The following is a 12040-nucleotide window of genomic DNA, read 5'->3' on the forward strand; positions in this document are numbered from 1 at the left end:
ATTTATACAACTGTGATGTTTCCAAAGGTAAAGCGTCAGATTGTCGAAGGGACAAATTGGCAGGTCACGGACCGGGTAGCATGTGATGGTTTGGTCGTGTTTGGAGTTTTGCGCAAGGCCCCATATGATAAAGTCCCATATGACAGGGATGCTATAGAATTGCAAGGTAAGGAAGGTAAGGATGCTGAGGACTTGCATGCAAAAAAATTGGATGCTGAGGATCCCAATGGCTTGGAAGGTAAGGATGCTGAGGACTTGCATGCAAAAAACTTGGATGCCGAGGATCCCAATGACTTGGAAGGTAAGGATGCTGAGGACTTGCATGCAAAAAACTTGGATGCTGAGGATCCCAATGACTTGGAAGGCAAGGATGGTGTGGACTTGCAGGCCAAAAACCTGGATGCTAAGGATCTCAATGACTTGGAAAAATCATTTACGGAGAGGAGGAAGAAGCAAAAAGAAGAGACAGAGTCAGAGACAGAAGAAGAGACAGAGGCAGACACAGAAGAAGAGACAGAGGCAGGTACAGAAGAAGAGGAAGATTCAGATGCAGAAGAAGAGGGAGATTCAGGTGCAGAAGAAGAGGGAGATTCAGATGCAGAAGAAGAGGAAGATTCAGTTGCAGAAGATGGTGGACTGAGGAGGGCTAGGAAGAGACAATTGGAGGTTGCAGAAGAGGATTACGCAAAACAAAACAAGTGGGCATCAGCACAATTGTGCGTACTTAAACATGTTTTCGAATGCTGGCTGCAGATTCATCTATTTCATTTTTTGCAGGAAACGCAAGGGCGCTCCAAATGTCAATGCTGGGAGGAAGAAAAAGAACGATCACAAGGGTGCGCGAGGAAAACCAGTGAAGTTAGTGTCTGTACTTACATGTCCGCTCTAGAAGTCGGGTATTTGCTAGTACTGTGTTGACGTTTGTTAACTTTTCCAGAAAAGAGTCTAGGAAGGGCGGTAAAGAACAGGCCAAAGAGGTGATGAAGACAAAAAGGCCTGCTAGGAATGTACCACAGGCTAAGCGAATAAGAGCTGTCAAGTTAGCTTCTGTAGCTATGATGAGAAAATCAGTGAAGTTAGTGTCTTTTCTGTTATAGTGTACTGTACATGCTCAAATCTTCTTTGCTATCCTATTAACAAACGTTGTTTCATGCAGGAAAGCTGTAGTGAAGTAGAGACAGGATGTTTAGATGCACAGGGTCAAGCAGAGAAAACAAAAGGATTTCTGGGGTCGAAAAATTGAGAACAAACTAAAGTAGACAATTTTCCATGCCGTGATCCACCTTGTTTCTGACGTATTAGACCTATTTGATGGACTGCCACTATTTTTCTGAATTCCTCGTTTGCTTGGTACACCCTCATTTTATTATGGACCGGTCCACATGGTAGGCTAGTTATGATTTATCAACATCGATGAAACAATGCAGTTTTAGTGAAGTTGGTTTTGTGTATTTTTTTTCATTTTTTTACATAATATATTGCTGAAATTTGTTCAAGTGTAGTCAAATTTCATACTTGAAATATAAAATAGAAACCGAAAATTTATATATATAAGAAAATAGAACGTTAATAGAAACCTCGTTTTCAAATAACCTTGAAAATCATTTATTTACAAATAGAAAATAAGCATACTGATATTTTAAAAATAGCATGCTCAATTGAAAATAAAATAGAATGAATATGCGGATTTAAAAATAGCATGCTGCTTTGAATACACTGTTTTGAAATACCATGCTATTTTAAAAATAGCATGCTGATTTTAAAAATATGATTTAAAAAATAGCATGCTACTTTTAAAATTATAATGGTCTTTTCAATATGCTACTTTCAAAATAACATGCTGATTTCAAAAATATCATGCTAATTTTAAAAACAACATGCTACTTTTAAAAATAGCATGTTGATTTTAAAAATAGCATGCTGATTTTAAAAACATGATTTCAAAAATAGCATGCTACTTTTAAAATTATAATGCTCTTTTCAATATGCTACTTTTCAAAATAACATGCTGATTTCAAAAATATCATGCTAATTTTAAAAATAGCATGCTACTTTTAAACATATAATGCTCTTTTCAATATGCTACTTTTAAAATAGCATGCTGTTTTCAAAAATATCATTCTAATTTTAAAAATAGCATACTTATTTTAAAAATAGCATGCTCTTTTCAATATGCTACTTTTAAAATAGCATGCTGATTTCAAAAATAGCATGCTGATTTAAAAAAAATCATGTTCTTTTGAATATGATATTTTTAAAAATAGCATGCTGATTTCAAAATAACATCCTCATTCTAAAAATATAACACTGTTTTAAAAATATAACGCTGTTTTTAAAAATAGCATGCTGATTTCAAAATAACAGCCTCATTCTAAAAATATAACGCTGTTTTTAAAATAGCATGCTCATATAAAAAATTACATGCTTTTTGAAATATGTTGTTTTGAAAGCAGCGTGCTGATTTTGAAAACAACATTTTTTTAATTACGCTTTTTAAAAGATAGCATGTTTTTTAGTATACTGTTTTTCAAATAAAAAAACATGCTGGTTTGCTGTGTTTCTGAAAATAGCATGCCATGTCATTTCGGAAGTAACAGAAACATCATTTTTTGCATTCCATTTTGACCCGCAAGTTTTTGTTTTGCATTGCATTTTTTTGTGCGACACACATAGAAACCGCATTTTCAAAATAACTCGTACTAGCCCACACAAAAACCTCGTTCAAAAATGAAAGTAGTGTCCAATCCATTTGAAACCCGGTTAGATTTGATTCTCAAAATACTAGCATCACTATGGCAAAAAAGGAAATATAAATTGCAGTCCATAAAGGTAATTATATCAAGGAGGGTACTAGGGTGCGTCATATATATAGACTTGCATAGCAAGTACATTACGCCACATTGGGTACCACCAAGTTAGTGCGAAGTTCCACTTACTGGACGATCTTCATACCCAGTCGGACCCAAAAGTTATACCACCAAAGTACCAGTTACTACCAAGTACCAATTACTACTAAGTTGCACTTACTGGACCCAAAAGCTGATACTACCAACTTCCAGTTACTGGCTACTACATACCGATCATAAAACTAGCGTCAAACTACTGCCATGAGTCAACGAATCCTCATGCCACTAACCATGTTCACCCCAAGCCCACCTCCTCTCCTTTCCATGAACCTGAAGATAGCCATTTGATCTTCTTTCATTCTGGCTCCCTCAACGACTTCTCTCCAGTTCTTCGTCATGATCGCACGCCCGTCCTTCTTGCCCATCTTGAACAAGACCTTTTTATTACCTTCAAAATGTTCATTGGTGACACGCACAACCATGGGATTTCGCAGATAATCTTTGAGGTAGGCCTGACTGTAATCCTTTGAGAAGCACTAATTGCAGAGGGAAATAAATAATGTTACATAAAAAATTAAGTATGATTTGCACACAAAAAAAGTAAGTATGATTTGCACAACCACACCCGTCCTCCTCTATGTCTCTACATGATGGCATTTTCACTAGTGAAGTATGATTTGCAAAAACAAAAGTCCAAGTGTTTACCATCTTGCTCTTCCCTCTGATGACTGCCGAGCGAGTGACAGTGCTGACATAGTATGGTATGGGAGGTTGGCACTGCTTTACTATGGATTTGAGACAGTCCCACCGATCCTCGTTTAGCGATACATGGTTGCCGTAGAAGATGCGATCCTTGAAAGTTCCTTTTCTCACAATGTATCCCGGACCTGTATCGAAAAAAATTAAGATGACAGAGGAGTAAATAATTTCATACGTAAGATCTAGAACATCAGCACTGGGTTAATGATCAATGCCTACTCCAATGATCAAGAAATGAAGGACATAGATAACCCAATCACATCCACCCAGCAATATCTCGTAGAAACATGGGCAAATTGAATATTTGATTTATTTAAACTAACAACTAAACACTCCTCTATGTAAGCTCTAGTTCAGTCAATGTTGATTTGGAAGGTCATCTAGAACCCAAACAGAGTAATGTGTGGTAATCAAGTGTCACTCAAACATCAACTTTCGATATTTCACGGTTCATTTAATATCTGACCAGCCATATAGAACTTTACCCCGTAGTGCCAAGATAGGATCGTGGTCCACATCTCCATCTCCATCAGAACTATCATCAGTGTCATAGTCGATAGAGGTGTCGTCATCAGCGCTATAGCCGTCACTCGCACGTGAAGTGCCATCTGAAGCATCATCTGAGGTGGTCCGGTGATCACTCTCTTCACTGCTGATGAGGATGGTTTCCCTTGCCATTCAAACATGTTGCATGCATTGAAATGAACAAATGTTAGTTATTGATATATGAAATCAGTCTTCCATTAGGACTTGTTAGCACCATATACAATGTGAATAATCTTTTCGCATACTTCTCACTAAGTACGTAGTTCATGTATAAACATCTACATGAAAAAGCTAGTCGACAACTATTCGCATGACTAGTCAAGACTAGTGGTTAGACTCATAATCATTGGGCAGACATAACCAATTAGGATATTTCAAGGTTACAATTTTGTGAGCTGGACAAGAAAACTTGGTAACCAATCAATTAGTAGCCATGTAAAAATGAACCATGATTGACTGCTCTCATCGAGCAATACGTGAAACTATAACTGATCTGCCTTTGATCACTGCAAATTTCCTGATGGGCTGTTGTGTGGTACCATCAAGTAATAAATATAAAGTCTTTAAATTGTCCGACAAAACAAATAATGCATTTGTTGTTGTACATAACAAATTTAGAGGTAGCTGTGGAGGTTAATTTTCCAATTTCCAGTGAGAATAAGGACATGATATAATCTCTCAAGCAAGATGACAGCATAGTGAAGGCTATGAGAACGAGCAAGGTATGCTGACCAATAGTCACCCTTTTGTATACTTGCTATTTATTTACTCATTACTACCCATACCAACAAGTAAAATCATGATTATGAAGTACAATGGCAGAAAATCCAACAGTGAGGAATTTGTTGCAATGTGAACTACTAGCTCACAACAAATTTTCATTGACCCCAACAAGCCCATACCATATCTTGGAGATAGGCTGACATAATTCAAGTAAGCAGTAACAACAATCAGCAAAAATATGCACCAACCAAAAATATTACATGTGTGCATATATCATCAAAAACATGCACCAATCAAGAGCAGTCTATACTTGACAAATCCTTCAAAATATGCACTAATCATCATACTACCATCGAGTAATACATGAAACTGTAACTGATCCTCATTCCATCATTACAAATTTCCTCATGGACTGCTTCTATGCTCGCCTTTTTAGTTTTCAATAACTAAGAATCAGCAAATACATATACACAATCTTCAAACTATCCCAACAAACCAAAACATGTGTATGCTCCTGTGAATATACTTTTTCTATATCTAGCAGTGGGGGGTCATTTTCAAGGGGGAAAAACTACTTGATAGCATCTGTCAAGCAAGATGATAGCATAGTGAAGGCTATGTCGACGAGCAAGGTATGCTGGCCAACACCCACCTTTTTCTCTTACTTGCACGAAAGTGTTTACCCATTACTACCCATACGAACAAGTAAAACCATGATTATGCAGTACATTGTCAGATTATCTTGCTGTAAAATTACTTGTTGCAATATGACCTACTAGTTGACAGTAATTCCGCGAATATCCGAAACATGCACACAAGCAAGTGTCAGATTTTAACTTGGGCGGTGCTGTCAGATCGACATTCGAAAGGCAGGGAAGATCAATCTTACCTGCGAAGTGGTACCAGATGGGGCTGGAGTGGACTTGTTTGAAGCTGGCACCATCGGAGCTTCGGGCGGCGCGACCAGGATTGGGGATGAAAAGTTGCGGCTGTCGGACCTTGCTGTCGACGAAGCAGTGGAGAATCGTGGCAGGAGCAGGGGGAGTGGGTGGCCTCGCGGATTCGGCGGATTTGACGACGACAGGGGCGGCCAAGGTGACGGCTTGGCAAACCGTAGCCATCGCCCTCCGCGTCGCCTCTCTGTCTCTGCAAAGAATGAAGTGGGGTGGGATTGGGAATGGGGGTGGGGTTGGGGCCATCGCCCACTTTTCTCTCTGCCTCCCACTTGTGCAGGCCCACAAAAGGAACAAAGTGTTGGGCCGGATCAGATGCAGATTTGGCAGCTTTACCAATTCTGGCCAAACAGAAAAGATTAGCATGACCACAGGTGTTCCTTTGAAGAAACCCTAAAAATACATTGCTGTTCATATTGCATGTGGATGAGTCTTTCAGTACACCAATTGATCTTGAATAATTTTAAGCACTCCACAGTATATATATATATATGAAAATAATGGTTAACCAATAAAATGGTCACTACTAGGAAAAGGCCTACTAATGGCGCACCTAATTTGGCTATTAATGGCGCATTAGTGGTGCGCCATTAGTAGCACGCCATTAGTATATTTTACTAATGGCGCACCACTGGTGCGCCATTAGTATCTGGTATACTAATGGCGCACCCCAGATGCGCCATTAGTATATACAACAGTGCGCCATTAGTATGCCTCCCAGGGGGCCATCTATACCCAGGTGCTTTGGCATACTAATGGCGCACAACAACTGGATGCGGCATTAGTAACTTCGGCATACTAATGGCGCACTGTTTAGTGATGCGCCATTAGTATCCTCTGGCATACTAATGGCGCACTATGATGTGATGCGCCATTAGTATGAATATTAGGTTTTTTTTATTTTTTAATTTTCTGTTTTTTGCACAGGTTACAAAATGTATAATTGGACAAAATATAGACATCACACATCAACAACAGATTCATCGAATACAATAGAAGATTAGTCTCTGAATACAATTCATCATTTTAGTCTCCGAATACAATTCGTCATATTAGTCTCCGAATTGAAAAGACCGAACAAAGATAGAACATTATATTACAAGTCTCGAGACCGTGAGTTTGTCTTCACATTACAAGTCGATATCGATCATCTAAACTACCATCACATAGAAGAGAGCTGTGGTCATCACGATGAGCATCATCACGATGAAACTCGTCTTCATCCGGTTCCTCCAACGCTCCCTCCCCTCTCCCGCTACATAGCGGGTGTATCTAGATTCGGCCTCGGCCCTAGTGGCGTACCCTTTGTAACTGTTACCGCTGAATCGGTGAACCTGTCTCCGACACTCCTCTGTCACGACCGGTTTTTCAATAAAAATAATTATTGAGAAACCAATCCCTGTTACGGACCAGCGAGGAAGAATTCCCTCTCACTGATAGACAATACATTGGTCACAGAAGAAAAATACCAGGAGTACTAGATATAATACAAAGTTGAGCAAAGACTGCCCAACAATTTATTACATGCACGCCGATAAAACAACGCGGCGGATCGGGTGGCAAACTACTAACTTACGACAAAAACGGTGGTGGAAATATCATCGCGAAGCGAGTGACATGATTCCAGAATACTACAACTCTTCGAGCGTCGGAGTGAGGCTCGAGAATACTTATTGCGGGTGGCGGAAGCGTAAACGATACAAGTGACCAATATCCGGGATCGCGCAGGACTGACTGGGACTCCTCTAGGCGTCGGACGCGCTATCAAACTCTTCATCCAAGAGACCGCCTTCGTCAACATCTGGCCAAATCAACAAGCCAGGTGAGTACTATGAAAGTACTCGCAAGACAGTTCGGACATAAGGTATAACAAATGCAAACATGAAGCACATGAATAAGTTAACCAGTGCGATCAGATACAGAGATAATAAATACTGGGTGCCAAGCGAGGGTCTGAATGACGCCTCGAGCGGAAACTGCAGAATAGTAATACTGGTGCCAAACGAGTGTCTGAAAGACTCCTCGAGCGGAAAATGCGGAATAATAATACTGGTGCCAAACGAGTGTCTGAAAGACTCCTCGAGCGGAAAATGCGGAATAATAATACTGGTGCCAAACGAGTGTCTGAAAGACTCCTCGAGAGGAAAATGCGGAATAAAAATACAGGTGCCAAACGAGTGTCTGAAAGACTCCTCGAGAGAAAAATGCAGAATAATAATGCCACAGTCGGGCGTCGGGGTGACACCACATAAAGGGCTTATCACAGAAAGTAAAGACAGTGCATGCCGCAGTCGGACGTCTGAGCGACATCACATAAAGGGCTTATATCGAAAGTGAGAAACGAGTACACGCCACAGTCGGATGTCTGCGCGACGTCACATAAAGGGCTTATATTGTAACACAACAATACATTAGTTCGGGAACATAAATAATCATAAGCATGAGACACAAGATAAAGTCTAGTCCATCAACTGGAATGACAATAAATCTGAGATTTTACGGCTTGAGCTTGTTCACCGGGGGCAAGATTTTCACACGGATAGATTTGGATGTAAAGTCTACATTACTGATCATGGATACGATGATTTGGAAAGAATTGACTCTGCAGAGTTTGTACTTAACCACAGCCAACGGATTTCAGTAGTCACGGGGACTAGTTCCGTCTACGGTGTTCTGGAAGGAACACGTCTAACCAGTACACACCCAATTTAACTATCCGAAGCCAGGGATCACCCTCGGCAACATTCAGGAAAAACCCTGAGTCGGGGAGGCTACAACCTCGCGTAGCATGGGATCAAATTTCTATACGCGCGCTATAAGGGGGTGCCCCCCCTCTCGGTCCCAACCGGAAACACCCATGCCCCCTGACCGAATGACTGGCTTTAATCCTGGGCCAAGGTACCATCATCCCGGCCTCTCTGTTTGGTGTGTACACGGAAAGAGGCTACCAACTTACTAAACCGTATCCTGGCAATGAGACATGTGGTAGCACGGAAAGGTGAAGGGACGATAACACGGCTCCAACCATGTTAACGTCGGAAAAGTCGAATGACACAAGGCTGGCATGCTACAACAGTACCACCTTGCTGCCCTTCATGTCACCACATGATTAGGCCACCTCTCATCAGAGGTCATCGCAACTTTGGAACATGCGGGAAAAGATCGATAACGTGGCTCCAACCACGTTAACGTCAAAGAGAGTCGGATGACGCAAGGCTGGCATGCTACAACAGTACCACCTTGCTGCCCTTCATGTCACTACATGATTAGCCCACCTCTCATCAGAGGTCATCGCAACTTCGGAACAACCGGGTCGTTGCCTTACAAGCAACAAGGTACTTATCGACACTCACATGCCACGCACAAACTTTCACATGAACATGCAAAACATCTGCCATATCAAATGTTCAAACATGCTTGCCTGGTTCGGAGAAGTCGGAGTCTAGCTCGGCGAAGTTCGCGGCTCCGTCCCCTCTCCCGGAACCTACGGCAATCACGAAACGGGGTACTAACGTGAAAACCAACACATGCACAGAAACTTTGCCAAATATTTTTCAAATAAATCCCATAAAAAACTAGACAAAATTTGGAGATTGACAGAAAAAGAATCACTCAAAAATACCTTTTCATTAAAAAGTTATAAAGGTTTCTGTCCAGGGACCTTTCTGTAATGAAACAGAAAAGTTCCAGGGTTTTAACTGAGAAAACAGAAAACGCTTCGGCTGGGAATGCGCAATCGCAAAGGGGAAAACGTATTTTGCCCGAAGGCGCCAACAGAAAATGGTTCGGGGAAATAAAACAGAGGCTGACACGCGGGGCCCGCATGTCAGGTTTGAAAGCTCGCCGGCGCCCGAAGACGGCGGTGGACGCCGGCGTCGAACCACGGCGAGTTAGGAGAAACGGAGGGTACCAAGAGCTTCAGTGTCTTCTTCCGCGTCGGTGGGTGGTGGACTCGTCCAACGGGGAGCACTACGTCGATGGTGACACTATCTCCGGCGGACGGCGGTTCGGGTGAGGTTGGGGAACTCCGGTGGAGGGCTGCAAAGTACGAATTGAGGCGCGGGTCAGAACGGGTGATGCAAGGAGAAACTACTGGCAAGAGAATGGGGGCTGCAGAGCACACACGGGGGCGAATCGGGCTGGATCCCGTGGCGGATCGCGGCGGCCGGAGTCGAGGAAGGAGACCCCCTCGCGGCTCTTCCAGTGGCTGGGCGTGCTCTAGGGGAAGTGTAGGGCTGGTGGGTGCTCGAGTTGAAGCTCGGGGCCCCTATTTATAGGCAGATCGACGGGGTGGCCGTGAACGGAGAATCTCCGGCATGCGATTACGGCGGAGCAGTGGGTTGGCAGGGGTTTGAGTGGTCGAGCAGCATCAGTGGATGTTACGGGACTCGTTTTGCAGCTAAACGGAGCTGGCCCTGGCGTAATGGCGTCTGCCCACGGTGAGGTGACCGCACGGGCTCAACGGCGGCAGAGAGCGTGGTCCGCGCCCTGGGGTTCACGACGAGAGCGGCAGCGCATTCGGGGGAGTGGACGGCCACGCGGCGGGCTCCGGTGGTTTGGGCGGCGCTGGGTGGAGTCGGCGACGCCGTGTCTCCCGCTGGCGTCCGCAAAGCCGCCGCCGGTGTCGGTCACGGGGCGGCGCACCTTCTGCTGCTCGTCGCCGACGCCCGCAAGATGCCAGGCACTCGTGCGGTGCAGGAATGAGAGGGCGAGGACGAGGAGCAAGGCAACGCGAGGGTACTGGCGAGATCGACGCCCGTTTCTGAAGAAAACGACAGCAGCCACTGCAGTGTTGTCTGAACTTAACTGAAACTTGACTTGACCATGCACTGCAGGTGTTCGACAGTAGGTTTTGGTAAAGAGATAAATTTTTCTGGAGCTGTAACTTGGTGAGATGATCACTCAAAGCACCCAGGGGCTGCATGAATTTACTTGGAATTTTTGGAGAAAGTTTTGAATGGATTTCACCAAATTTGGCAAATCTGGTCCAAACTTGCAGCTGATGTAGTTTGAAAATTTTGAACTGGAGACCAGTGGATCTTCATGGTTCCAGGTTGAGGGTTCAAAGGACTAGGAGGGGAAAGAAGTTTGGGGCCAAAAATCAAAACAGAAAAAGGAGTTCCTTTGCAAATCTCCAAGAGGTAGAATAGAAGGCAGAAAAATATTTGAATGAAATTTGAATGGAAATGATCACATGAGGAGGTTCAACTTGCTGGATTTGATGCTAATCATGATCCAAAGGTGAGGGAAGGGTTAGGAGAGAGGATTTGCACTAATGCCATGGCAAGAAGGAATAGTTGAAAGTGGCAAAGGACTTTCCAAAAGCCATAGTGCAAATTCAAGAATAGGTTTTCAAAAGTTATTCTTTCAAATGAAAAGCATTTTGTCTTGAGTCCAATGAAAAGCAAGAACCTCCAAGACCAAAGGAGGATCTTGGGTAAATTCAAATAAAATTTTTTGCCATAGAGAAAAATATTTGAGAGTGAGAGTTCTCTTGAAGAAATTTTTTTAAATCACTCCCTTCAAGTCAAATAAAAATCTTTTTGAAAAATTCAAATAAAAACTTGGGTGTCACATCCTCCCAGTCGTGGTAGACTCCGGGAACCATACCCTTGTACACGACATACCACGGCATCGCTATGCAGTAGCCAAACGAAACGTTAGTACCAATTCACAGACAATACATAAGCAATATATAAGTATGCAACAGAACGATCGGAAGAGAAAAGCAAGACATTAATAGCATCGATTACATCTAAGTTGAAGACTCTCGAAACCAAAGAGACATACTACAAGTTCATTAAAGTTTAATTACAACATGAGCCAATCGATGTTTCAGAACTAGACATAGCATCACTGCTTTCGACTCGACTCAAGGGACCGGAGCGTGGATGAAGCCGCCGTCTATCGTGGGAGTCATGAAACAACGGGCGTTGTCAGCCTGCATTTGTAGGATTGTGTCGATGTCACTGTTGGACGGTTGATTTCTGAGGTAGAACTGCCCCGAGGTATGAAGGACATCTTGATGGATGATTTCCGCAAACTCCGACTGGATGCGAAAGAATTCTTGTCTGATGTCCGCGTCCTGGATTGCCGACACGCTCGCGGCCCAATCTTTGAGTCTACTCGGTAGCAGTAGTTGATGATGGTCCCGTACGATCGCCCGCATGTGATGGATGGCGTAGTAGGCACCCTTCTGACCGCCAGGCGGCT

The sequence above is a fragment of the Triticum aestivum genome, chromosome 6D (assembly GCF_018294505.1).
Source record: "Triticum aestivum cultivar Chinese Spring chromosome 6D, IWGSC CS RefSeq v2.1, whole genome shotgun sequence".
Classification (NCBI taxonomy): Eukaryota; Viridiplantae; Streptophyta; class Magnoliopsida; order Poales; family Poaceae; genus Triticum; species Triticum aestivum.